The sequence below is a fragment of the Phyllobates terribilis genome, unplaced genomic scaffold (assembly GCF_046119375.1).
Source record: "Phyllobates terribilis strain yellow unplaced genomic scaffold, ASM4611937v1 Scaffold_361__1_contigs__length_1927384, whole genome shotgun sequence".
NCBI classification, from domain to species: Eukaryota; Metazoa; Chordata; class Amphibia; order Anura; family Dendrobatidae; genus Phyllobates; species Phyllobates terribilis.
The window spans coordinates 1,562,390-1,588,638 of NW_027363121.1; the positions used below are offsets into that span (position 1 = coordinate 1,562,390).

Here is a 26,249-nt window from a genome sequence, read left to right on the forward strand (position 1 = left end):
ATGAAAAATCCAATGAGGAGAAGAAAAGCAAAGCCAAAGAGTCCATCCCAAAATCCGACAAACAAGCAAAATGAACAAAAAACATTGAATTCAATTCTTTCTGATTTTAGAAACTGCATTAAAGAAGGAGTGCACCGGTCCTGGAGATACTGCAATACCAGGTCAATGCGTGGAGTGGACAGAGCAAGCTCTTTTTCCATCTCCCTGTTCTAAAAATCCATTTAATATATGGTCCCCAGATAGGGGACGTATCAGATATTAAACTGATAAGAACAGATACTACACTTGATCTTAGCCAAAAGGCCGAGAAGCGATAACCAGAATTGGTTTCAAACTACGGAGCCACCCAAGGATCCTGAAAAGTCCATTTGTGGAGATGAGCTCCTGGACTCCCGTTAAGAAGACATGTTGTCAACCTCTAGATCCCTTACATGCCTGCACTTTTCGGCTTGCTGCTGCTGCAATCCACGCGTTTTAGATCTGCATAACTCCACCTCTTTAAACACAGCACCTTCACCCCCTGCTGTTCCCACCCGCCTCAACACCGTTGGAAGGGAGGAGAACCAATTAAGGCGGGGGGTGGGGTGGAACGAGCAGCTGTCTACCCTTAGCAGGAGGGCTGCTGATTACATACCTCTCCTGCTGCTGCTGCTGCTGCTGGCTGTCCAGCAGCAGACTGAAGGTGGCTGCTGCTGTGCACAGGTATATAAAGGCTCAGAGCCTATTATGACACGCGCAGCCAGCGTTCCATTGCCACATTCCATCTACTGCAGGCAGGATACCTGGCTGGCTGAATGTCGCTGAGAAGCTCACAGAGACCGCCATAAGCAACAGTTTAACAGAATGCCACAGACTAATCAACCAAACTTTTTGGGTTGGGTTCTCTTTTATAGTCTGCAGGCATTAAATGAAAGAAGTCAGTGTTCCAGCAGAGGGAGACAACGTTTCAGAAAAGGCATTGTAGCAAACCAAAAAAGAAATTTTAAGCGCAGCAGAGTAACCAGCGCACATACCTGTTAGCTCAGGTGAGTTTAAAAGGCTGCTGTTGATAACAAGGGCATTTGCTAAATAGATGGTGTGTGTGCAACAATATACTGAAAGGTCAATTATATTGTGCAGCTTATCTCACCACCTGTAGTTATTTAGGTGAAAGCTCCAAAATGCTTGCCTAATATGTCTGTTTATCCAAAAGGAAGTAAAAAGGGAGAGCTAGAAAGATAGCATTTCATTACATTACATGGCAATGCAATGCACAGTTGCTGAAGTTGAACCAAAATGAGCTTGTAATCTGGCTTCTGCAACTTTGAACATGAAAAATCCAATGAGGAGAAGAAAAGCAAAGCCAAAGAGTCCATCCCAAAATCTGACAAACAAGCAAAATGAACAAAAAACATTGAATTCAATTCTTTCTGATTTTAGAAACTGCATTAAAGAAGGGGTGCACCGGTCCTGGAGATACTGCAATACCAGGTCAATGCGTGGAGTGGACAGAGCAAGCTCTTTTTCCATCTCCCTGTTCTAAAAATCCATTTAATATATGGTCCCCAGATAGGGGACGTATCAGATATTAAACTGATAAGAACAGATACTACACTTGATCTTAGCCAAAAGGCCGAGAAGCGATAACCAGAATTGGTTTCAAACTACGGAGCCACCCAAGGATCCTGAAAAGTCCATTTGTGGAGATGAGCTCCTGGACTCCCGTTAAGAAGACATGTTGTCAACCTCTAGATCCCTTACATGCCTGCACTTTTCGGCTTGCTGCTGCTGCAATCCACGCGTTTTAGATCTGCATAACTCCACCTCTTTAAACACAGCACCTTCACCCCCTGCTGTTCCCACCCGCCTCAACACCGTTGGAAGGGAGGAGAACCAATTAAGGCGGGGGGTGGGGTGGAACGAGCAGCTGTCTACCCTTAGCAGGAGGGCTGCTGATTACATACCTCTCCTGCTGCTGCTGCTGCTGCTGGCTGTCCAGCAGCAGACTGAAGGTGGCTGCTGCTGTGCACAGGTATATAAAGGCTCAGAGCCTATTATGACACGCGCAGCCAGCGTTCCATTGCCACATTCCATCTACTGCAGGCAGGATACCTGGCTGGCTGAATGTCGCTGAGAAGCTCACAGAGACCGCCATAAGCAACAGTTTAACAGAATGCCACAGACTAATCAACCAAACTTTTTGGGTTGGGTTCTCTTTTATAGTCTGCAGGCATTAAATGAAAGAAGTCAGTGTTCCAGCAGAGGGAGACAACGTTTCAGAAAAGGCATTGTAGCAAACCAAAAAAGAAATTTTAAGCGCAGCAGAGTAACCAGCGCACATACCTGTTAGCTCAGGTGAGTTTAAAAGGCTGCTGTTGATAACAAGGGCATTTGCTAAATAGATGGTGTGTGTGCAACAATATACTGAAAGGTCAATTATATTGTGCAGCTTATCTCACCACCTGTAGTTATTTAGGTGAAAGCTCCAAAATGCTTGCCTAATATGTCTGTTTATCCAAAAGGTAGTAAAAAGGGAGAGCTAGAAAGATAGCATTTCATTACATTACATGGCAATGCAATGCACAGTTGCTGAAGTTGAACCAAAATGAGCTTGTAATCTGGCTTCTGCAACTTTGAACATGAAAAATCCAATGAGGAGAAGAAAAGCAAAGACAAAGAGTCCATCCCAAAATCCGACAAACAAGCAAAATGAACAAAAAACATTGAATTCAATTCTTTCTGATTTTAGAAACTGCATTAAAGAAGGGGTGCACCGGTCCTGGAGATACTGCAATACCAGGTCAATGCGTGGAGTGGACAGAGCAAGCTCTTTTTCCATCTCCCTGTTCTAAAAATCCATTTAATATATGGTCCCCAGATAGGGGACGTATCAGATATTAAACTGATAAGAACAAATACTACACTTGATCTTAGCCAAAAGGCCGAGAAGCGATAACCAGAATTGGTTTCAAACTACGGAGCCACCCAAGGATCCTGAAAAGTCCATTTGTGGAGATGAGCTCCTGGACTCCCGTTAAGAAGACATGTTGTCAACCTCTAGATCCCTTACATGCCTGCACTTTTCGGCTTGCTGCTGCTGCAATCCACGCGTTTTAGATCTGCATAACTCCACCTCTTTAAACACAGCACCTTCACCCCCTGCTGTTCCCACCCGCCTCAACACCGTTGGAAGGGAGGAGAACCAATTAAGGCGGGGGGTGGGGTGGAACGAGCAGCTGTCTACCCTTAGCAGGAGGGCTGCTGATTACATACCTCTCCTGCTGCTGCTGCTGCTCCTGGCTGTCCAGCAGCAGACTGAAGGTGGCTGCTGCTGTGCACAGGTATATAAAGGCTCAGAGCCTATTATGACACGCGCAGCCAGCGTTCCATTGCCACATTCCATCTACTGCAGGCAGGATACCTGGCTGGCTGAATGTCGCTGAGAAGCTCACAGAGACCGCCATAAGCAACAGTTTAACAGAATGCCACAGACTAATCAACCAAACTTTTTGGGTTGGGTTCTCTTTTATAGTCTGCAGGCATTAAATGAAAGAAGTCAGTGTTCCAGCAGAGGGAGACAACGTTTCAGAAAAGGCATTGTAGCAAACCAAAAAAGAAATTTTAAGCGCAGCAGAGTAACCAGCGCACATACCTGTTAGCTCAGGTGAGTTTAAAAGGCTGCTGTTGATAACAAGGGCATTTGCTAAATAGATGGTGTGTGTGCAACAATATACTGAAAGGTCAATTATATTGTGCAGCTTATCTCACCACCTGTAGTTATTTAGGTGAAAGCTCCAAAATGCTTGCCTAATATGTCTGTTTATCCAAAAGGAAGTAAAAAGGGAGAGCTAGAAAGATAGCATTTCATTACATTACATGGCAATGCAATGCACAGTTGCTGAAGTTGAACCAAAATGAGCTTGTAATCTGGCTTCTGCAACTTTGAACATGAAAAATCCAATGAGGAGAAGAAAAGCAAAGCCAAAGAGTCCATCCCAAAATCCGACAAACAAGCAAAATGAACAAAAAACATTGAATTCAATTCTTTCTGATTTTAGAAACTGCATTAAAGAAGGAGTGCACCGGTCCTGGAGATACTGCAATACCAGGTCAATGCGTGGAGTGGACAGAGCAAGCTCTTTTTCCATCTCCCTGTTCTAAAAATCCATTTAATATATGGTCCCCAGATAGGGGACGTATCAGATATTAAACTGATAAGAACAGATACTACACTTGATCTTAGCCAAAAGGCCGAGAAGCGATAACCAGAATTGGTTTCAAACTACGGAGCCACCCAAGGATCCTGAAAAGTCCATTTGTGGAGATGAGCTCCTGGACTCCCGTTAAGAAGACATGTTGTCAACCTCTAGATCCCTTACATGCCTGCACTTTTCGGCTTGCTGCTGCTGCAATCCACGCGTTTTAGATCTGCATAACTCCACCTCTTTAAACACAGCACCTTCACCCCCTGCTGTTCCCACCCGCCTCAACACCGTTGGAAGGGAGGAGAACCAATTAAGGCGGGGGGTGGGGTGGAACGAGCAGCTGTCTACCCTTAGCAGGAGGGCTGCTGATTACATACCTCTCCTGCTGCTGCTGCTGCTGGCTGTCCAGCAGCAGACTGAAGGTGGCTGCTGCTGTGCACAGGTATATAAAGGCTCAGAGCCTATTATGACACGCGCAGCCAGCGTTCCATTGCCACATTCCATCTACTGCAGGCAGGATACCTGGCTGGCTGAATGTCGCTGAGAAGCTCACAGAGACCGCCATAAGCAACAGTTTAACAGAATGCCACAGACTAATCAACCAAACTTTTTGGGTTGGGTTCTCTTTTATAGTCTGCAGGCATTAAATGAAAGAAGTCAGTGTTCCAGCAGAGGGAGACAACGTTTCAGAAAAGGCATTGTAGCAAACCAAAAAAGAAATTTTAAGCGCAGCAGAGTAACCAGCGCACATACCTGTTAGCTCAGGTGAGTTTAAAAGGCTGCTGTTGATAACAAGGGCATTTGCTAAATAGATGGTGTGTGTGCAACAATATACTGAAAGGTCAATTATATTGTGCAGCTTATCTCACCACCTGTAGTTATTTAGGTGAAAGCTCCAAAATGCTTGCCTAATATGTCTGTTTATCCAAAAGGAAGTAAAAAGGGAGAGCTAGAAAGATAGCATTTCATTACATTACATGGCAATGCAATGCACAGTTGCTGAAGTTGAACCAAAATGAGCTTGTAATCTGGCTTCTGCAACTTTGAACATGAAAAATCCAATGAGGAGAAGAAAAGCAAAGCCAAAGAGTCCATCCCAAAATCCGACAAACAAGCAAAATGAACAAAAAACATTGAATTCAATTCTTTCTGATTTTAGAAACTGCATTAAAGAAGGAGTGCACCGGTCCTGGAGATACTGCAATACCAGGTCAATGCGTGGAGTGGACAGAGCAAGCTCTTTTTCCATCTCCCTGTTCTAAAAATCCATTTAATATATGGTCCCCAGATAGGGGACGTATCAGATATTAAACTGATAAGAACAGATACTACACTTGATCTTAGCCAAAAGGCCGAGAAGCGATAACCAGAATTGGTTTCAAACTACGGAGCCACCCAAGGATCCTGAAAAGTCCATTTGTGGAGATGAGCTCCTGGACTCCCGTTAAGAAGACATGTTGTCAACCTCTAGATCCCTTACATGCCTGCACTTTTCGGCTTGCTGCTGCTGCAATCCACGCGTTTTAGATCTGCATAACTCCACCTCTTTAAACACAGCACCTTCACCCCCTGCTGTTCCCACCCGCCTCAACACCGTTGGAAGGGAGGAGAACCAATTAAGGCGGGGGGTGGGGTGGAACGAGCAGCTGTCTACCCTTAGCAGGAGGGCTGCTGATTACATACCTCTCCTGCTGCTGCTGCTGCTGCTGCTGGCTGTCCAGCAGCAGACTGAAGGTGGCTGCTGCTGTGCACAGGTATATAAAGGCTCAGAGCCTATTATGACACGAACAGCCAGCGTTCCATTGCCACATTCCATCTACTGCAGGCAGGATACCTGGCTGGCTGAATGTCGCTGAGAAGCTCACAGAGACCGCCATAAGTAACAGTTTAACAGAATGCCACAGACTAATCAACCAAACTTTTTGGGTTGGGTTCTCTTTTATAGTCTGCAGGCATTAAATGAAAGAAGTCAGTGTTCCAGCAGAGGGAGACAACGTTTCAGAAAAGGCATTGTAGCAAACCAAAAAAGAAATTTTAAGCGCAGCAGAGTAACCAGCGCACATACCTGTTAGCTCAGGTGAGTTTAAAAGGCTGCTGTTGATAACAAGGGCATTTGCTAAATAGATGGTGTGTGTGCAACAATATACTGAAAGGTCAATTATATTGTGCAGCTTCTCTCACCACCTGTAGTTATTTAGGTGAAAGCTCCAAAATGCTTGCCTAATATGTCTGTTTATCCAAAAGGAAGTAAAAAGGGAGAGCTAGAAAGATAGCATTTCATTACATTACATGGCAATGCAATGCACAGTTGCTGAAGTTGAACCAAAATGAGCTTGTAATCTGGCTTCTGCAACTTTGAACATGAAAAATCCAATGAGGAGAAGAAAAGCAAAGCCAAAGAGTCCATCCCAAAATCCGACAAACAAGCAAAATGAACAAAAAACATTGAATTCAATTCTTTCTGATTTTAGAAACTGCATTAAAGAAGGGGTGCACCGGTCCTGGAGATACTGCAATACCAGGTCAATGCGTGGAGTGGACAGAGCAAGCTCTTTTTCCATCTCCCTGTTCTAAAAATCCATTTAATATATGGTCCCCAGATAGGGGACGTATCAGATATTAAACTGATAAGAACAGATACTACACTTGATCTTAGCCAAAAGGCCGAGAAGCGATAACCAGAATTGGTTTCAAACTACGGAGCCACCCAAGGATCCTGAAAAATCCATTTGTGGAGATGAGCTCCTGGACTCCCGTTAAGAAGACATGTTGTCAACCTCTAGATCCCTTACATGCCTGCACTTTTCGGCTTGCTGCTGCTGCAATCCACGCGTTTTAGATCTGCATAACTCCACCTCTTTAAACACAGCACCTTCACCCCCTGCTGTTCCCACCCGCCTCAACACCGTTGGAAGGGAGGAGAACCAATTAAGGCGGGGGGTGGGGTGGAACGAGCAGCTGTCTACCCTTAGCAGGAGGGCTGCTGATTACATACCTCTCCTGCTGCTGCTGCTGCTGGCTGTCCAGCAGCAGACTGAAGGTGGCTGCTGCTGTGCACAGGTATATAAAGGCTCAGAGCCTATTATGACACGCGCAGCCAGCGTTCCATTGCCACATTCCATCTACTGCAGGCAGGATACCTGGCTGGCTGAATGTCGCTGAGAAGCTCACAGAGACCGCCATAAGCAACAGTTTAACAGAATGCCACAGACTAATCAACCAAACTTTTTGGGTTGGGTTCTCTTTTATAGTCTGCAGGCATTAAATGAAAGAAGTCAGTGTTCCAGCAGAGGGAGACAACGTTTCAGAAAAGGCATTGTAGCAAACCAAAAAAGAAATTTTAAGCGCAGCAGAGTAACCAGCGCACATACCTGTTAGCTCAGGTGAGTTTAAAAGGCTGCTGTTGATAACAAGGGCATTTGCTAAATAGATGGTGTGTGTGCAACAATATACTGAAAGGTCAATTATATTGTGCAGCTTATCTCACCACCTGTAGTTATTTAGGTGAAAGCTCCAAAATGCTTGCCTAATATGTCTGTTTATCCAAAAGGAAGTAAAAAGGGAGAGCTAGAAAGATAGCATTTCATTACATTACATGGCAATGCAATGCACAGTTGCTGAAGTTGAACCAAAATGAGCTTGTAATCTGGCTTCTGCAACTTTGAACATGAAAAATCCAATGAGGAGAAGAAAAGCAAAGCCAAAGAGTCCATCCCAAAATCCGACAAACAAGCAAAATGAACAAAAAACATTGAATTCAATTCTTTCTGATTTTAGAAACTGCATTAAAGAAGGGGTGCACCGGTCCTGGAGATACTGCAATACCAGGTCAATGCGTGGAGTGGACAGAGCAAGCTCTTTTTCCATCTCCCTGTTCTAAAAATCCATTTAATATATGGTCCCCAGATAGGGGACGTATCAGATATTAAACTGATAAGAACAGATACTACACTTGATCTTAGCCAAAAGGCCGAGAAGCGATAACCAGAATTGGTTTCAAACTACGGAGCCACCCAAGGATCCTGAAAAGTCCATTTGTGGAGATGAGCTCCTGGACTCCCGTTAAGAAGACATGTTGTCAACCTCTAGATCCCTTACATGCCTGCACTTTTCGGCTTGCTGCTGCTGCAATCCACGCGTTTTAGATCTGCATAACTCCACCTCTTTAAACACAGCACCTTCACCCCCTGCTGTTCCCACCCGCCTCAACACCGTTGGAAGGGAGGAGAACCAATTAAGGCGGGGGGTGGGGTGGAACGAGCAGCTGTCTACCCTTAGCAGGAGGGCTGCTGATTACATACCTCTCCTGCTGCTGCTGCTGCTGCTGCTGCTGGCTGTCCAGCAGCAGACTGAAGGTGGCTGCTGCTGTGCACAGGTTTATAAAGGCTCAGAGCCTATTATGACACGAACAGCCAGCGTTCCATTGCCACATTCCATCTACTGCAGGCAGGATACCTGGCTGGCTGAATGTCGCTGAGAAGCTCACAGAGACCGCCATAAGTAACAGTTTAACAGAATGCCACAGACTAATCAACCAAACTTTTTGGGTTGGGTTCTCTTTTATAGTCTGCAGGCATTAAATGAAAGAAGTCAGTGTTCCAGCAGAGGGAGACAACGTTTCAGAAAAGGCATTGTAGCAAACCAAAAAAGAAATTTTAAGCGCAGCAGAGTAACCAGCGCACATACCTGTTAGCTCAGGTGAGTTTAAAAGGCTGCTGTTGATAACAAGGGCATTTGCTAAATAGATGGTGTGTGTGCAACAATATACTGAAAGGTCAATTATATTGTGCAGCTTCTCTCACCACCTGTAGTTATTTAGGTGAAAGCTCCAAAATGCTTGCCTAATATGTCTGTTTATCCAAAAGGAAGTAAAAAGGGAGAGCTAGAAAGATAGCATTTCATTACATTACATGGCAATGCAATGCACAGTTGCTGAAGTTGAACCAAAATGAGCTTGTAATCTGGCTTCTGCAACTTTGAACATGAAAAATCCAATGAGGAGAAGAAAAGCAAAGCCAAAGAGTCCATCCCAAAATCCGACAAACAAGCAAAATGAACAAAAAACATTGAATTCAATTCTTTCTGATTTTAGAAACTGCATTAAAGAAGGGGTGCACCGGTCCTGGAGATACTGCAATACCAGGTCAATGCGTGGAGTGGACAGAGCAAGCTCTTTTTCCATCTCCCTGTTCTAAAAATCCATTTAATATATGGTCCCCAGATAGGGGACGTATCAGATATTAAACTGATAAGAACAGATACTACACTTGATCTTAGCCAAAAGGCCGAGAAGCGATAACCAGAATTGGTTTCAAACTACGGAGCCACCCAAGGATCCTGAAAAATCCATTTGTGGAGATGAGCTCCTGGACTCCCGTTAAGAAGACATGTTGTCAACCTCTAGATCCCTTACATGCCTGCACTTTTCGGCTTGCTGCTGCTGCAATCCACGCGTTTTAGATCTGCATAACTCCACCTCTTTAAACACAGCACCTTCACCCCCTGCTGTTCCCACCCGCCTCAACACCGTTGGAAGGGAGGAGAACCAATTAAGGCGGGGGGTGGGGTGGAACGAGCAGCTGTCTACCCTTAGCAGGAGGGCTGCTGATTACATACCTCTCCTGCTGCTGCTGCTGCTGGCTGTCCAGCAGCAGACTGAAGGTGGCTGCTGCTGTGCACAGGTATATAAAGGCTCAGAGCCTATTATGACACGCGCAGCCAGCGTTCCATTGCCACATTCCATCTACTGCAGGCAGGATACCTGGCTGGCTGAATGTCGCTGAGAAGCTCACAGAGACCGCCATAAGCAACAGTTTAACAGAATGCCACAGACTAATCAACCAAACTTTTTGGGTTGGGTTCTCTTTTATAGTCTGCAGGCATTAAATGAAAGAAGTCAGTGTTCCAGCAGAGGGAGACAACGTTTCAGAAAAGGCATTGTAGCAAACCAAAAAAGAAATTTTAAGCGCAGCAGAGTAACCAGCGCACATACCTGTTAGCTCAGGTGAGTTTAAAAGGCTGCTGTTGATAACAAGGGCATTTGCTAAATAGATGGTGTGTGTGCAACAATATACTGAAAGGTCAATTATATTGTGCAGCTTATCTCACCACCTGTAGTTATTTAGGTGAAAGCTCCAAAATGCTTGCCTAATATGTCTGTTTATCCAAAAGGAAGTAAAAAGGGAGAGCTAGAAAGATAGCATTTCATTACATTACATGGCAATGCAATGCACAGTTGCTGAAGTTGAACCAAAATGAGCTTGTAATCTGGCTTCTGCAACTTTGAACATGAAAAATCCAATGAGGAGAAGAAAAGCAAAGCCAAAGAGTCCATCCCAAAATCCGACAAACAAGCAAAATGAACAAAAAACATTGAATTCAATTCTTTCTGATTTTAGAAACTGCATTAAAGAAGGGGTGCACCGATCCTGGAGATACTGCAATACCAGGTCAATGCGTGGAGTGGACAGAGCAAGCTCTTTTTCCATCTCCCTGTTCTAAAAATCCATTTAATATATGGTCCCCAGATAGGGGACGTATCAGATATTAAACTGATAAGAACAGATACTACACTTGATCTTAGCCAAAAGGCCGAGAAGCGATAACCAGAATTGGTTTCAAACTACGGAGCCACCCAAGGATCCTGAAAAGTCCATTTGTGGAGATGAGCTCCTGGACTCCCGTTAAGAAGACATGTTGTCAACCTCTAGATCCCTTACATGCCTGCACTTTTCGGCTTGCTGCTGCTGCAATCCACGCGTTTTAGATCTGCATAACTCCACCTCTTTAAACACAGCACCTTCACCCCCTGCTGTTCCCACCCGCCTCAACACCGTTGGAAGGGAGGAGAACCAATTAAGGCGGGGGGTGGGGTGGAACGAGCAGCTGTCTACCCTTAGCAGGAGGGCTGCTGATTACATACCTCTCCTGCTGCTGCTGCTGCTGCTGGCTGTCCAGCAGCAGACTGAAGGTGGCTGCTGCTGTGCACAGGTATATAAAGGCTCAGAGCCTATTATGACACGCGCAGCCAGCGTTCCATTGACACATTCCATCTACTGCAGGCAGGATACCTGGCTGGCTGAATGTCGCTGAGAAGCTCACAGAGACCGCCATAAGCAACAGTTTAACAGAATGCCACAGACTAATCAACCAAACTTTTTGGGTTGGGTTCTCTTTTATAGTCTGCAGGCATTAAATGAAAGAAGTCAGTGTTCCAGCAGAGGGAGACAACGTTTCAGAAAAGGCATTGTAGCAAACCAAAAAAGAAATTTTAAGCGCAGCAGAGTAACCAGCGCACATACCTGTTAGCTCAGGTGAGTTTAAAAGGCTGCTGTTGATAACAAGGGCATTTGCTAAATAGATGGTGTGTGTGCAACAATATACTGAAAGGTCAATTATATTGTGCAGCTTATCTCACCACCTGTAGTTATTTAGGTGAAAGCTCCAAAATGCTTGCCTAATATGTCTGTTTATCCAAAAGGAAGTAAAAAGGGAGAGCTAGAAAGATAGCATTTCATTACATTACATGGCAATGCAATGCACAGTTGCTGAAGTTGAACCAAAATGAGCTTGTAATCTGGCTTCTGCAACTTTGAACATGAAAAATCCAATGAGGAGAAGAAAAGCAAAGCCAAAGAGTCCATCCCAAAATCCGACAAACAAGCAAAATGAACAAAAAACATTGAATTCAATTCTTTCTGATTTTAGAAACTGCATTAAAGAAGGGGTGCACCGGTCCTGGAGATACTGCAATACCAGGTCAATGCGTGGAGTGGACAGAGCAAGCTCTTTTTCCATCTCCCTGTTCTAAAAATCCATTTAATATATGGTCCCCAGATAGGGGACGTATCAGATATTAAACTGATAAGAACAGATACTACACTTGATCTTAGCCAAAAGGCCGAGAAGCGATAACCAGAATTGGTTTCAAACTACAGAGCCACCCAAGGATCCTGAAAAGTCCATTTGTGGAGATGAGCTCCTGGACTCCCGTTAAGAAGACATGTTGTCAACCTCTAGATCCCTTACATGCCTGCACTTTTCGGCTTGCTGCTGCTGCAATCCACGCGTTTTAGATCTGCATAACTCCACCTCTTTAAACACAGCACCTTCACCCCCTGCTGTTCCCACCCGCCTCAACACCGTTGGAAGGGAGGAGAACCAATTAAGGCGGGGGGTGGGGTGGAACGAGCAGCTGTCTACCCTTAGCAGGAGGGCTGCTGATTACATACCTCTCCTGCTGCTGCTGCTGCTGGCTGTCCAGCAGCAGTCTGAAGGTGGCTGCTGCTGTGCACAGGTATATAAAGGCTCAGAGCCTATTATGACACGCGCAGCCAGCGTTCCATTGCCACATTCCATCTACTGCAGGCAGGATACCTGGCTGGCTGAATGTCGCTGAGAAGCTCACAGAGACCGCCATAAGCAACAGTTTAACAGAATGCCACAGACTAATCAACCAAACTTTTTGGGTTGGGTTCTCTTTTATAGTCTGCAGGCATTAAATGAAAGAAGTCAGTGTTCCAGCAGAGGGAGACAACGTTTCAGAAAAGGCATTGTAGCAAACCAAAAAAGAAATTTTAAGCGCAGCAGAGTAACCAGCGCACATACCTGTTAGCTCAGGTGAGTTTAAAAGGCTGCTGTTGATAACAAGGGCATTTGCTAAATAGATGGTGTGTGTGCAACAATATACTGAAAGGTCAATTATATTGTGCAGCTTATCTCACCACCTGTAGTTATTTAGGTGAAAGCTCCAAAATGCTTGCCTAATATGTCTGTTTATCCAAAAGGAAGTAAAAAGGGAGAGCTAGAAAGATAGCATTTCATTACATTACATGGCAATGCAATGCACAGTTGCTGAAGTTGAACCAAAATGAGCTTGTAATCTGGCTTCTGCAACTTTGAACATGAAAAATCCAATGAGGAGAAGAAGAGCAAAGCCAAAGAGTCCATCCCAAAATCCGACAAACAAGCAAAATGAACAAAAAACATTGAATTCAATTCTTTCTGATTTTAGAAACTGCATTAAAGAAGGGGTGCACCGGTCCTGGAGATACTGCAATACCAGGTCAATGCGTGGAGTGGACAGAGCAAGCTCTTTTTCCATCTCCCTGTTCTAAAAATCCATTTAATATATGGTCCCCAGATAGGGGACGTATCAGATATTAAACTGATAAGAACAGATTTTGCGTTTATATTTAAAATATCGTAGTCTTTATCTTTTCTTCAGAGCTTTAAAATAACATCTTCCATAGGTGATAGTTCCATATACTCAGGGCTCTTTTCTTTCCAAGCTTCTTCATATCCATTAGGTAGTACATATAAATTTCACTTAATGCCAGTCTTATACAATCCTTGACTTCTATATAGTCTCTTTTAAACAACAATATGTTTCTGGTCTTCCATAGAGCACTTTTAACACAACTCAAAGTGCACCATAAAACTCTCTCTTTTTCTTTTGTCATGTTTGGTAAAATCCCATATAAAACCACTTCATGGCTTAAAAAATTAAGACCAGATAAAAATTTTAAAAGCTCACCACAGTCTTTCCACACTTGCTGTGCAAAATCACAATTCCAAATAAGGTGCATAGTAGTCTCATCATTATTGCACTGATGCCTCGGGCAGGTTTGTATAGTGCTAAGTCTTCTTTTATACTGGAAATCACGAGTCGGTAAACATTCCTGCACAATCATCCAAGCTAAGTCTTTATGTTGATTCATCAGGTAAGGTGCATTTGTTAAATTCCATATTTTAGTGACTCTGCTATATGAATAATGGCTTATGGGCGTCAAAGTTTCTTTCTTTTTTAATTGCTGCAGCAGCTTCCTTGCATTCTTCAATGTCTCCATCTCAAAAGAATCTAGGCCATATAATCTGATAACTTTCTCCAGGATGGCATATTGTTGTGGAGGTGATAACAACACTGGGCTTGTTAAAGAAATGGATATCCACTTTCGCCTCCTAAAAATGTGGCCAGCTGCATATCTTAAAAAATGTGCCCAAGGGCTTGAAGCAAACATATATTTAAAACAGAGGCTAAAAAACTTGGAGTATAAAAACAGTTTGACGTTGGGAACATCCTTACCACCAAGGTGGTGCATCTTGTACATTGTTTCTCTCTTCACCTTTTCGAACTTAGAGTTCCACACAAATTCAAACAGCATTCTCTGTAATCTTCTCGCAGTAAGGTCACTTGGGGGATAAACATAACTGAGATATAACATGACAGGAAGCAGAAGGGCCTTAATAATTAAAACTTTACCTTCGATTGTTAATTTTCTTAATTTCCAAAAGTCAATCTTCTTTTGTATTTTGTCCCTTACTCCATCCCAGCTCTTCATTCCATCATTCTGTCGATCAAAAATCACGCCCAGAATTTTAATCTTCTCTGACTGCATCGGGAGATCAGGGATGGACACATCCGCCCAATTGCCACGGACAAAACAATCACATTTCTCAATGTTTAACTTAAAACCTGAGGCTTCACAAAAAAAATTGGTCGTTCTTATAGCTCTCCTGAGAGCGGCAGGTGATGAACAAAAAATAGTAATATCATCCATGTAGCCCATTACCTTCACATCTCTTCCATGTCCTCCAGGGATAGGGACACCTTTAATCACTTTATCCTCTCGTAGCATAGATAAAAGAGGCTCTATTGCACATATAAATAGCACTGGGGACAAAGGGCAGCCTTGCTTCACACCTGAATGCAAAAACACTTCATTAGACAAAAATCCATTGATTAAAATTTTACTAAAAGAGTTCTTATATAAAAGTGCCACTTGCTTGATAAAAATTTCAGGGAAGCCCATTTTTTTTAAAACCAACCATAAAAAACAACGAGAGACACGATCAAAAGCCTTTTGAAAATCCAACGATAAAATTGCTAAGTCTTGCTTCCTGGATTGCTGGTACCATATGACATCGCGGATGGTATTGAGATGCTCCGCAACTCCTCTTCCTGGCACCCCACATACCTGGTCTTCATAAATAACTTTGGATAAAACTTTTTTAAAACGGTTCACTAAAATTTTGGACATCAACTTGTAATCAACATTCAACAGTGTGATTGGTCTCCAGTTTGCCAGATGGGATTTGGCTCCTTTTTTAAAAATCAGGGAGACCAGACCACTTCTCCAAGATATAGGCAGGATATCACACTTAAAAGCTTCTTTGATTACTAAAAACAAGTCGGGTTTTAAAAAATTCCAAAATTCACGATAAAATTCAACAGGCAAACCGTCAGAACCAGGGGTTTTCCCATAGGAAAAACTTTTGATAGCAGCATCTACTTCCGACAAGGTGACTTCAGTGCATAACAATTCTTGGTCTTCGCGGCTCAGACTATTTTTTAATGAATTAAGGGCATCTTCAGTAAAAGACTGGTCTATAGTTTTCTCATTAAAAAGCTGCTGATAAAACTGGTGAGCTTGGTTGAGCATACCTTCAGTTGTAGTTTCACCCTCTAATTCTGTTATCATTTCCTTAGCAGCAACTACTTTTTTAAAAAAAAATCTTGAGCACTTTTCATTTTTCTCCATCACTTCAATTTTTGAGTTATAAATTATTTCCTTACCCTTCGACTCTATACTCTTTTTAATTTCTTTTTTTGTTGCTTCAATTAAATCGTCCATTTCAAGTCCCACATCTCTTAGTTGATAACAGGTCTGCAATTTAGTAATAAGCCTTTTATGCCAAGCGGACTTTTCTCTTGCATTGGCTATGCTGACCTTGATAAAAAAACTTTTTATCTTCATCTTGCTGTATTCCCACCATTCTAGCAGAGTTAAAAATTTTTGTTGTTTTGTTCTTAAATAATTAAAAAACGCTTTAAAATCTGTTCTTACCTTAGGATCTTGTAACAATGTTGTATTTAGCCTCCAAACTCCTCTTGCCTTGACAAGCCCAGGTAATTCTAACTCTGATAGCAACATCTTATGATCTGAAAAAATGTTTGGGATTAAGACAACAGATTTGACATTCACATATTGGGACATGAAAATAAAATCAATACGAGATTTAGAAGAAGAGTTCTCCCAAGTATAACCGGGATCATTACTACGGATCTCTTTCCAGGAGTCTCTAAGAAAAAAATCAGTTAACAAATCCTTTAGTTGTTTCTCTGTTTTGTCTTTTTTAGGAACGGTGGAACTCCCGCTTCTCCCTTCACCAGGCAAGACACAATTGAAATCCCCACAGAACATCAGAGGCGATGAACCAGGTAGGTAATATTGCACATCTTCAAACAACTGATGTCTCTCTTCCTTCACCGGAGAAGCATAAATGTTCAAAAGTCTAAAGTCCACACCTTTAAAACTAATATTTAAGAAAAGAGCACGTCCAGAAGAAATGTCCACAAAAGAGTTGATTTTAAAGTCATGCGACCTAAACAGCACTCCAATGCCAGAGGAACGATTTTCATTATCTCCGGACCAGATAGAGGGCCCATGAGGCCAATCTTTTCTTAAATCTGCATAATTCATATCAAAGTCAATGTTACATTCTTGCAAACAAAAGACATCACAGTCCACTGTTGACAGGTAGGAAAACAAAGCAGCCCTTCTTGTAGAGCCCCTTATACTCCTCACATTGAGCGAGGCTACTTTAATTGATGAGGTCATGATAGGTTAGTTCAGGTCACACTACTGTCAGAATCAGACATAAAGCCCACCGATGTTAACGGGCTCTGCACTTCTGAGTCCGAAAAAGAAATGTTTATAGGGTCTGAAGGCCTTGGCTCCTCAGGAGGGGCAGCGGGAGCCATTGGCTTGTATTGCAGAAGACTTGGTTTTAATGGACACTTCTTGGAAGTCTCCCTGGCCACATTCTCATCAGACCTATCATCTGTTTTCCTTTTCCTACGAGTTTCCAGCTCCATTGCTTCTTCCTCCGAGCTAAATGTCCCGATTTCAGCAGAGGGACTCCCCTCCACCACCATATCACCCGGATCAGAATCAGCAGCCCAGTCCTTAGATGAAGCTTCCCTCTTCTCAGGACGGACAGGTTTCTCAGCTGGAGGTTTCTGCATAGACGTGGGCTTATGCGCAGCAGGAATAGGAGAACTGGCAGGTTTTCCCTGTGCAGCAGGCACTGAAGTGCTTGTGGACCCGACTACAGGGGGTTGTGTTCGCACAGTAGATACAGGAGCACCGGTGGGACCCCCCTTAGCAGCAGGAGCAGGAGGGTTGGTTGGCTTCCTCTGTGCAGCAGGTGCAGACGTACCACCTGATGTACTAGCAGGCTTGGTCTGTGGAGCAGGTACTGGAGAGCTAGAAGACTGCCCCCGCGCTGTAGACGCACCCGCAGGAGCAGGAACAGCAGAGGGTTGCCTCTGCCCCCCGGGAGCAGATGGAGGCACACGGGCAGGTTGCTTTGCCAGCGTTTCAGCATAGGTTTCCGCCTTTTTCTTCAAAGGACACTCCCGGAAGGAGTGACCTGGGACCCGGCAGATGTTGCACACCATCTCATTGGTACAGTCCATTGTGGCATGTCCATGCTTGTAGCACTTCTTACAGATTGCCACCTCCTCCTTGCAGTTCTCATAAGTGTGACCGAAACACATGCATTTCCGGCAGAAGAGGGGCATGTCCGGGTAGAAGAGGCGCCCCCGCTCCCTACCGATCAGGAAACTTGACGGAGGATGACGCTGACCACCAATGCCATTTGGATCTTCACAAAATTTAACAAAAAATTTATGCTTTCCCGTCCAGAGGTTTTCCTCATTCATGACCTTGTGGGAATACCGCAGTTCTGGGAAATAGTTTTGAAGAAAGCAAATAATATTAACTAAGGGAACATGAGGGTTGCTCATCTGAACCACGAGCGGCTTCTCTCCACCGGAGTAAAGGATGACAAAAGTGAGTCCTTTAAGATCCTCATCTGAAAGGTGCAGGTGAATCTGGCGGAAGAGGTTCTGGCACGCATACTCCGACTCCAGAGTCAAAGTGAAGGAACCGGGGCGATCTTGAAGGGCCAGGATGTCTTCCCTCTTTACTCCTAGGATCTCCAGCAGCACTCTCCTCACGAAAAACTTCAAGGTCATCTTCTCCTTGGATGCATCGTCCACTTCGATTTTGAAAGAGTTCTTGATGCGAAGGTCACCAGCTCTGGCATAGCGCACTGCGGCCGCTACTGCTGATGCCATCTTCAAAAGGTAGATAGGGTCGATCGACTTCTTGGTTTCTTTGCGTATCTGCCCCCTAAAGCAGCATGAGGCTTAAGACGGCTTTTACACCGCCGATGCCTCAAGGCCAAGGGCACGATTGGCTTAGAATCCTTCTGGCAAGATGTGGTATCTTAGCCAAAGGGCCGAGAAGCGATAACCAGAATTGGTTTCGAACTACGGAGCCACCCAAGGATCCTGAAGAGTCCATTTGTGGAGATGAGCTCCTGGACTCCCGTTAAGAAGACATGTTGTCAACCTCTAGATCCCTTACATGCCTGCACTTTTCGGCTTGCTGCTGCTGCAATCCACGCGTTTTAGATCTGCATAACTCCACCTCTTTAAACACAGCACCTTCACCCCCTGCTGTTCCCACCCGCCTCAACACCGTTGGAAGGGAGGAGAACCAATTAAGGCGGGGGGTGGGGTGGAACGAGCAGCTGTCTACCCTTAGCAGGAGGGCTGCTGATTACATACCTCTCCTGCTGCTGCTGCTGCTGCTGCTGGCTGTCCAGCAGCAGACTGAAGGTGGCTGCTGCTGTGCACAGGTATATAAAGGCTCAGAGCCTATTATGACACGCGCAGCCAGCGTTCCATTGCCACATTCCATCTACTGCAGGCAGGATACCTGGCTGGCTGAATGTCGCTGAGAAGCTCACAGAGACCGCCATAAGCAACAGTTTAACAGAATGCCACAGACTAATCAACCAAACTTTTTGGGTTGGGTTCTCTTTTATAGTCTGCAGGCATTAAATGAAAGAAGTCAGTGTTCCAGCAGAGGGAGATAACGTTTCAGAAAAGGCATTGTAGCAAACCAAAAAATAAATTTTAAGCGCAGCAGAGTAACCAGCGCACATACCTGTTAGCTCAGGTGAGTTTAAAAGGCTGCTGTTGATAACAAGGGCATTTGCTAAATAGATGGTGTGTGTGCAACAATATACTGAAAGGTCAATTATATTGTGCAGCTTATCTCACCACCTGTAGTTATTTAGGTGAAAGCTCCAAAATGCTTGCCTAATATGTCTGTTTATCCAAAAGGAAGTAAAAAGGGAGAGCTAGAAAGATAGCATTTCATTACATTACATGGCAATGCAATGCACAGTTGCTGAAGTTGAACCAAAATGAGCTTGTAATCTGGCTTCTGCAACTTTGAACATGAAAAATCCAATGAGGAGAAGAAAAGCAAAGCCAAAGAGTCCATCCCAAAATCCGACAAACAAGCAAAATGAACAAAAAACATTGAATTCAATTCTTTCTGATTTTAGAAACTGCATTAAAGAAGGGGTGCACCGGTCCTGGAGATACTGCAATACCAGGTCAATGCGTGGAGTGGACAGAGCAAGCTCTTTTTCCATCTCCCTGTTCTAAAAATCCATTTAATATATGGTCCCCAGATAGGGGACGTATCAGATATTAAACTGATAAGAACAGATACTACACTTGATCTTAGCCAAAAGGCCGAGAAGCGATAACCAGAATTGGTTTCAAACTACGGAGCCACCCAAGGATCCTGAAAAGTCCATTTGTGGAGATGAGCTCCTGGACTCCCGTTAAGAAGACATGTTGTCAACCTCTAGATCCCTTACATGCCTGCACTTTTCGGCTTGCTGCTGCTGCAATCCACGCGTTTTAGATCTGCATAACTCCACCTCTTTAAACACAGCACCTTCACCCCCTGCTGTTCCCACCCGCCTCAACACCATTGGAAGGGAGGAGAACCAATTAAGGCGGGGGGTGGGGTGGAACGAGCAGCTGTCTACCCTTAGCAGGAGGGCTGCTGATTACATACCTCTCCTGCTGCTGCTGCTGCTGCTGCTGGCTGTCCAGCAGCAGACTGAAGGTGGCTGCTGCTGTGCACAGGTATATAAAGGCTCAGAGCCTATTATGACACGCGCAGCCAGCGTTCCATTGCCACATTCCATCTACTGCAGGCAGGATACCTGGCTGGCTGAATGTCGCTGAGAAGCTCACAGAGACCGCCATAAGCAACAGTTTAACAGAATGCCACAGACTAATCAACCAAACTTTTTGGGTTGGGTTCTCTTTTATAGTCTGCAGGCATTAAATGAAAGAAGTCAGTGTTCCAGCAGAGGGAGACAACGTTTCAGAAAAGGCATTGTAGCAAACCAAAAAAGAAATTTTAAGCGCAGCAGAGTAACCAGCGCACATACCTGTTAGCTCAGGTGAGTTTAAAAGGCTGCTGTTGATAACAAGGGCATTTGCTAAATAGATGGTGTGTGTGCAACAATATACTGAAAGGTCAATTATATTGTGCAGCTTATCTCACCACCTGTAGTTATTTAGGTGAAAGCTCCAAAATGCTTGCCTAATATGTCTGTTTATCCAAAAGGAAGTAAAAAGGGAGAGCTAGAAAGATAGCATTTCATTACATTACATGGCAATGCAATGCACAGTTGCTGAAGTTGAACCAAAATGAGCTTGTAATCTGGCTTCTGCAACTTTGAACATGAAAAATCCAATGAGGAGAAGAAAAGCAAAGCCAAAGAGTCCATCCCAAAATCCGACAAACAAGCAAAATGAACAAAAAACATTGAATTCAATTCTTTCTGATTTTAGAAACTGCATTAAAGAAGGGGTGCACCGGTCCTGGAGATACTGCAATACCAGGTCAATACGTGGAGTGGACAGAGCAAGCTCTTTTTCCATCTCCCTGTTCTAAAAATCCATTTAATATATGGTCCCCAGATAGGGGACGTATCAGATATTAAACTGATAAGAACAGATTTTTTTTTTTAATTTGGCTATCCCCTGCAGAGGGATAAAACCGTTTATTAAAATTTTAACAAATTACAAGCATAATTACACAAATACCAAACGTTAAAAGACAAATGAAATTTACAAAACAAAAAAATACAAAGATTTTAAATAATTAGGTTCCATTGGTCAACAAGCCATTTTTTGGAAATATGTATATTCTTCTTTTTGTCAATTAAATAATAAGTATACATTTCACATAAACATAAACTTAAAACATCATTCACTGATAAAACATCTTGTTTAAAAATAGCAATGTTGCGCGCTTTCCAGAGAGATGACTTGGCGCAGTTCACTGTCTTCCAAGCCATTGTGTACTGGTCCATTGTGGGGCATTCCATAAGTCCGTATAGCACAGTTTTATATGTAAAGTCCTTGAGGTCTGCCACCCTTTCCAGTAGGGGGAGCAGTCTTCTCCAGAAATCCTTTGCAAAATTACATGTCCATAATAGATGTTCCACCGTTTCCTCGTCTTGGCATCCGGCTCTTGGGCAGATGGCAGACCTCACAAATCCTCTTCTGTATTGGAATGCCCGGCAAGGAAGACAGCGGTGCATGCAACTCCAAGCCAGATCTCTCTGTTCATTAAAAAGATAAAAAACGTTAATCATTTTCCAGATAGACATAGATTTGTCATCATCATATCTGTCAACATTACATATTTCCTCACTTTTACGTATTTCTTTAATTAGTTTCTTACTATTTCTTAATTCCTCTATTTTCTTAGTCCCTAAATTAAAATCGGACACTATTTTCCTTAAAATCTCATAATACGTCGACAAATTAAAAGCATGGGGCACAGATATATTAACTTCATACCATCCAAACTTTCTCATAAAAAATCCTGTATTAAAACGCATAAAAAAGGACCAATAGTGATTCTTAAAAAGGGCATTAAAACAGTAAACGAACATATGGATTAAAAGAAACCTATTAAAATCTGGAAAATCTTTACCACCTTTTACTTTTGATTTCATCACGATTTCTCTTTTCAGCTTTTCCATTTTTGAGTTCCAAAAGAAGGTAAAACAGGTTTTGGTTATCTTTTTTAAAACATTAACAGGCGGGGGGAAAACCATGCTAAGATACAATAAAAGAGGTAAAATCACCATCTTTAAAACCAATACTTTACCCTCCATTGTAAGTCTCCTCATGTTCCACATACATATTTTCGTATTTACTTTCTGTGTAACTGTTTCCCAACTATTATAACCATCATTATTTTCAGTGAATGATATACCTAAAATGGAAATGGATTCGGAGACATTAATTGGTACATCACGTAAAATCATCCCCCCAACACTTAAAATGTTACACTTATTAAAATTGATTTTAAAACCAGAAGCTAGGCAAAAGGATTGCACTTGATGGAGAGTGGCCGTAAGTGATGGTGCATCTGTACACAAGACCGCCACGTCATCCATGTAGCCTACAACCTTGGCCTCCAAACCACCGCTTCCAGGCAGAGGGACACCGCATATCTGTTTATTTTGGCGTATTGCACATAACATTGGTTCCAGTGCACAGATAAACAGTAGGGGGGACAGAGGGCATCCCTGTTTCACCCCTGACCGTAAAAATACCTCTTGTGTCTTAAAACCATTCACTAAAATCTTACTTGTACAATCCTTGTAAAATGCTTTAAGCGATAGTAAAAACCCTTCTGGTATGCCCATTTTCTCTAAAACTTTAAAAAGATAAAAGTGTGAGACACGGTCAAATGCTTTTTCAAAATCAATAGATAAAATCGCCATTTTCCCCTTTCTGTCTTTCACATCCTCAATACAGTCTTTCACTAAATTCAGATTGTCCCATATACTGCGCCCCGGCACCCCACACACTTGATTAGAATGAATAACTTTGCTGATGACTTCTTTTAGACGATTTGCACAAATTTTAGCCATTATTTTATAGTCACAATTTCAAAGTGTTATTGGTCTCCAGTTTTCTAATTTTGATTTATCACCTTTTTTGTATAGGAGGGAGACTTCACCTTTCTTCCAGGAATTTAATAAAACCTTATTATTAAAAACCTCAGTAAACAAATAAAACAAATCATCTTTTAAAATATCATAAAAACATACATAAAATTCTATTGGGATGCCATCAGGACCAGGGACCTTTCCAGTTTTAAAACTTTTAATAGTTTTTAACACTTCTTGTTCCGTTAAAACTTGGGATAAAAACTCTTGGGATGCGGGATCTAAAACAGCTGTTAGTCCTTGCAGTGAATCATCCATTAATTTATTATCTATATTTTTTCCATTAAAAAGATTAGAAAAAAAAACCTCAACTTTACCCAGCATATTTTTTATATTATTCTCACCATCTATATGGTCAATTATCACTTTTTCTTTTTTATTTTTCCTAAAAAAATATCTGGAACACTTTTCATTTTCTTCTATATGTTGTACTCTAGAACGAAAAATTATCTCTTTTCCTTTTTGTTCTAGCCATTTTGAAATTTCTTCTTTTAAGTTTGAAATATCAACTTGTACATCTATCCCATTGTCTCTGAGCTTAAATAATGTTTGTAGGCGGGTATTTAAAATTCTATATTCTTCATATTTTTCTTTGGCTCTACATATACTCTTTTTAATAAAAAAGTCTTTTATTTTTACTTTCATTCTATCCCACCATACACTCATAGTCTCATTTGTTTTTTTCCCTTTTCTACATTTCCTATAAAACTCAATAAAATCTGATAAAATCTGCGGGTCGGTTAAAAGGGATACGTTCATTTTCCAGCTTTTCTTACCACATTTTTTGTTGTCATTTACTTTTATGGTAAAGGATAAAAGTTTATGGTCTGAAAATATATTAGTTAAAACTTCACATTTGGCAGGTATTGTTTTATCTGAACCAAAAATAAAATCAATCCTAGAGCTACAATTAGCATTGCTCCAAGTGAAACCGGCGTCCTCTGTGCTGTCACTATGACACTCTTTATATATGTCTATCAATTTAGCATCTTTGACTATATCATGTAGCATACCTGAGGTTTTATCGTAGTTCCTGCTTACAGAGCTGGAGCGCCGGTTTTCACCTTTTAAAACACAATTAAAATCCCCTGCTAAGATAAAAGGTTCAGAGTTATTAATAAATAATGGTAAAAGATCAAGCATTTCGGCTCTTTCATTTTTCTCTGGGGATCCATAAAAATTTAAAAACTGCCATCTAATACCATCAATAAAAGCTTTCACTAATAAAATACGACCTGGTAAAATTTCCTGAATAAAATCAATTAAAACGTTCCCTTTAAAAAGTATGGCTACACCCGCTGATCCTGCAGCATTCGATCCAGACCAGACAGATGGCCCACACTTCCACTCATCTTTATATTTTTGATATGACATTTCATGTGGGATATTACATTCTTGCAGAAAAAATACAGATGCAGTAAAACACGTAAAAAAATTAAAAAGAGCAGTTCTTCTCGTGTTGGATTTTATGCCTCTCACGTTGAGGGAAATACCTTTGAGTTCAGCCATCATTAGAAAATGTAGAAATTTTACTTAGGTAACTAAGAGCAACGGATTTACCTGTCCGATGAACCTGATCAGACCACTGGGCTTGCGCCTCCCTCCTCATCTGATATTATCGTCACGAGAGTCTCCGTGGAGGAGGAAAGATTACCACATTTATATAAACCCGACGCTACACTGGCATAGCTCGGAGGGCTGGCTGGCAGAACCCGCTGGGTCTCCATTGGCTGGCCATGCAGTTCCTCATCAGGTGGGTCCCCGAGGGGTTCCGACGCCCCTGTTTGACCTGTAGAAGGTCGTCCTAAAGGAGGAGGTTGCGCACAAGGCAGAGCCTCTGACTCTTCAGAGGCAGCAAGATCCCAGTCCCCACCTGTAGCAGCGGAGACCGAAACCCCTGAGGGTCCAGCGTCCACGTCCCCTTCTGGAGAAGTGTCCATCTGTTCACCTCCTGCTGCCTCCTCCGAACCACCCTTTTTCTTTTTCTTAGGACCCACCTTTATCCACTCAGCGCCCTCAGCCCTAGGAGACCCAGACTGGGCATGGGCTTCTGTGTCGGCCTTTTGCCGGTCCCTTTTGACCTTACCAGTAGTGCCCTTCTGCTCCTTCTCAGCCCTCCTTTTGGACTCCCGCAGGTCCTGCAGCCAGGTTTTGGGATTTGGTATTTTACCTGTCATAGACTCTGGAGACACTTCACTATTTGGTACGCCCTTATTGTCTCCAGAGGCTCCAGGTTGTTGTTCCTCCTCCTGAGGGGTGGTCTGATCTTTTGGTCCTTGGTCGGACGTCTTGGACTTCCCCTTTTGCTCATCTTCCCGAAATCTGTGAGGGCAAGAAAAATAAAAGTGACCTGGAGTCTGGCAAAAACTGCATTTCTTTTCCTTAGGGCATTCTTTTGTCTCATGTTCTTCACTAGCACAATTTCTACATGATACATGACAGTTTTCTTTTGAATGACCATAGCGCCCACAATTTCTGCAATATACTGGCATCCCAGAAAAGAAGAAATCCCCATTTGTTTGCCCAATTTTGAAACGGGCAGGGGGGAGCCGTATACCACCTGGTGTATTTGGATCTCTTGTACACTTCACAAGGAATTTCCACTTAGATGTCCATATGTTATATTCGTTTAATATCTTCCCAATACATTTAACACTTTTAAAATAAATTGCTAGAAATGACATTACTTCTGGAGCAGAAACAAAGGGCGAAAATATTTTTACAATAACCAGTCTTACCTCATCCAGGACGTGCTCAACAATTTGTATCCCTTTCAAAACAGGACTATTTTCAACTTTTTTTAACTTTTCTAGTACATCTCTAAAAATACCTTCTCCGGTGAATGTGATGTCATAGTCACCTATTCTGGGATAATCCTGGATGGAGAGAATTTCATTCCTTTGTACGCCAAGAAGGTTCCTGAGCACGTCCTGGACTACATACCCTAATTTCCTCATATCCGAGCCACCCGCCGTGAAGTGAACTCGGATAGAGTTTTTTAGCCTCGCATAAAGAGGCACGAGGTTAGGGTCAACCTCCATGGAAAAAGGCAACAAGGTTGCAAATTGCAGCCGCTTGCAATCTGCGCTCCCAGTGTTCTTGCAGCGAAAAACACCTGGAAGCTGGGGGATCGCAACTCGTTACCCT

The 26,249-nt window shown here is 42.9% G+C and overlaps 12 non-coding genes and 1 pseudogene across 12 annotated transcripts; all 13 read right to left on the reverse strand.

Moving 5' to 3' along the window:
• Positions 1-124: 124 nt before the first annotated feature.
• Positions 125-315, reverse strand: LOC141222723 (U2 spliceosomal RNA). The gene has a single exon (XR_012290480.1). It is a non-coding gene; the product is annotated as a U2 spliceosomal RNA (small nuclear RNA).
• Positions 316-1,433: 1,118 nt separating this feature from the next.
• On the reverse strand, positions 1,434-1,624 carry LOC141222564 (U2 spliceosomal RNA). Its single transcript, XR_012290329.1, has one exon. It is a non-coding gene; the product is annotated as a U2 spliceosomal RNA (small nuclear RNA).
• Positions 1,625-2,742: 1,118 nt separating this feature from the next.
• Positions 2,743-2,933, reverse strand: LOC141222779 (U2 spliceosomal RNA). Its single transcript, XR_012290532.1, has one exon. It is a non-coding gene; the product is annotated as a U2 spliceosomal RNA (small nuclear RNA).
• A 1,118-nt stretch (positions 2,934-4,051) lies between these two features.
• Positions 4,052-4,242, reverse strand: LOC141222724 (U2 spliceosomal RNA). Its single transcript, XR_012290481.1, has one exon. It is a non-coding gene; the product is annotated as a U2 spliceosomal RNA (small nuclear RNA).
• Positions 4,243-5,357: 1,115 nt separating this feature from the next.
• LOC141222726 (U2 spliceosomal RNA) lies at positions 5,358-5,548 on the reverse strand. The gene has a single exon (XR_012290482.1). It is a non-coding gene; the product is annotated as a U2 spliceosomal RNA (small nuclear RNA).
• A 1,121-nt stretch (positions 5,549-6,669) lies between these two features.
• LOC141222566 (U2 spliceosomal RNA) lies at positions 6,670-6,860 on the reverse strand. Its single transcript, XR_012290331.1, has one exon. It is a non-coding gene; the product is annotated as a U2 spliceosomal RNA (small nuclear RNA).
• A 1,115-nt stretch (positions 6,861-7,975) lies between these two features.
• On the reverse strand, positions 7,976-8,166 carry LOC141222567 (U2 spliceosomal RNA). Its single transcript, XR_012290332.1, has one exon. It is a non-coding gene; the product is annotated as a U2 spliceosomal RNA (small nuclear RNA).
• Positions 8,167-9,290: 1,124 nt separating this feature from the next.
• LOC141222568 (U2 spliceosomal RNA) lies at positions 9,291-9,481 on the reverse strand. Its single transcript, XR_012290333.1, has one exon. It is a non-coding gene; the product is annotated as a U2 spliceosomal RNA (small nuclear RNA).
• Positions 9,482-10,596: 1,115 nt separating this feature from the next.
• Positions 10,597-10,787, reverse strand: LOC141222466 (U2 spliceosomal RNA). The gene has a single exon (XR_012290236.1). It is a non-coding gene; the product is annotated as a U2 spliceosomal RNA (small nuclear RNA).
• Positions 10,788-11,905: 1,118 nt separating this feature from the next.
• LOC141222569 (U2 spliceosomal RNA) lies at positions 11,906-12,096 on the reverse strand. The gene has a single exon (XR_012290334.1). It is a non-coding gene; the product is annotated as a U2 spliceosomal RNA (small nuclear RNA).
• Positions 12,097-13,211: 1,115 nt separating this feature from the next.
• On the reverse strand, positions 13,212-13,387 carry LOC141222842 (U2 spliceosomal RNA; annotated as a pseudogene).
• A 6,237-nt stretch (positions 13,388-19,624) lies between these two features.
• Positions 19,625-19,815, reverse strand: LOC141222570 (U2 spliceosomal RNA). The gene has a single exon (XR_012290335.1). It is a non-coding gene; the product is annotated as a U2 spliceosomal RNA (small nuclear RNA).
• A 1,121-nt stretch (positions 19,816-20,936) lies between these two features.
• Positions 20,937-21,126, reverse strand: LOC141222283 (U2 spliceosomal RNA). Its single transcript, XR_012290097.1, has one exon. It is a non-coding gene; the product is annotated as a U2 spliceosomal RNA (small nuclear RNA).
• Positions 21,127-26,249: the final 5,123 nt, after the last annotated feature.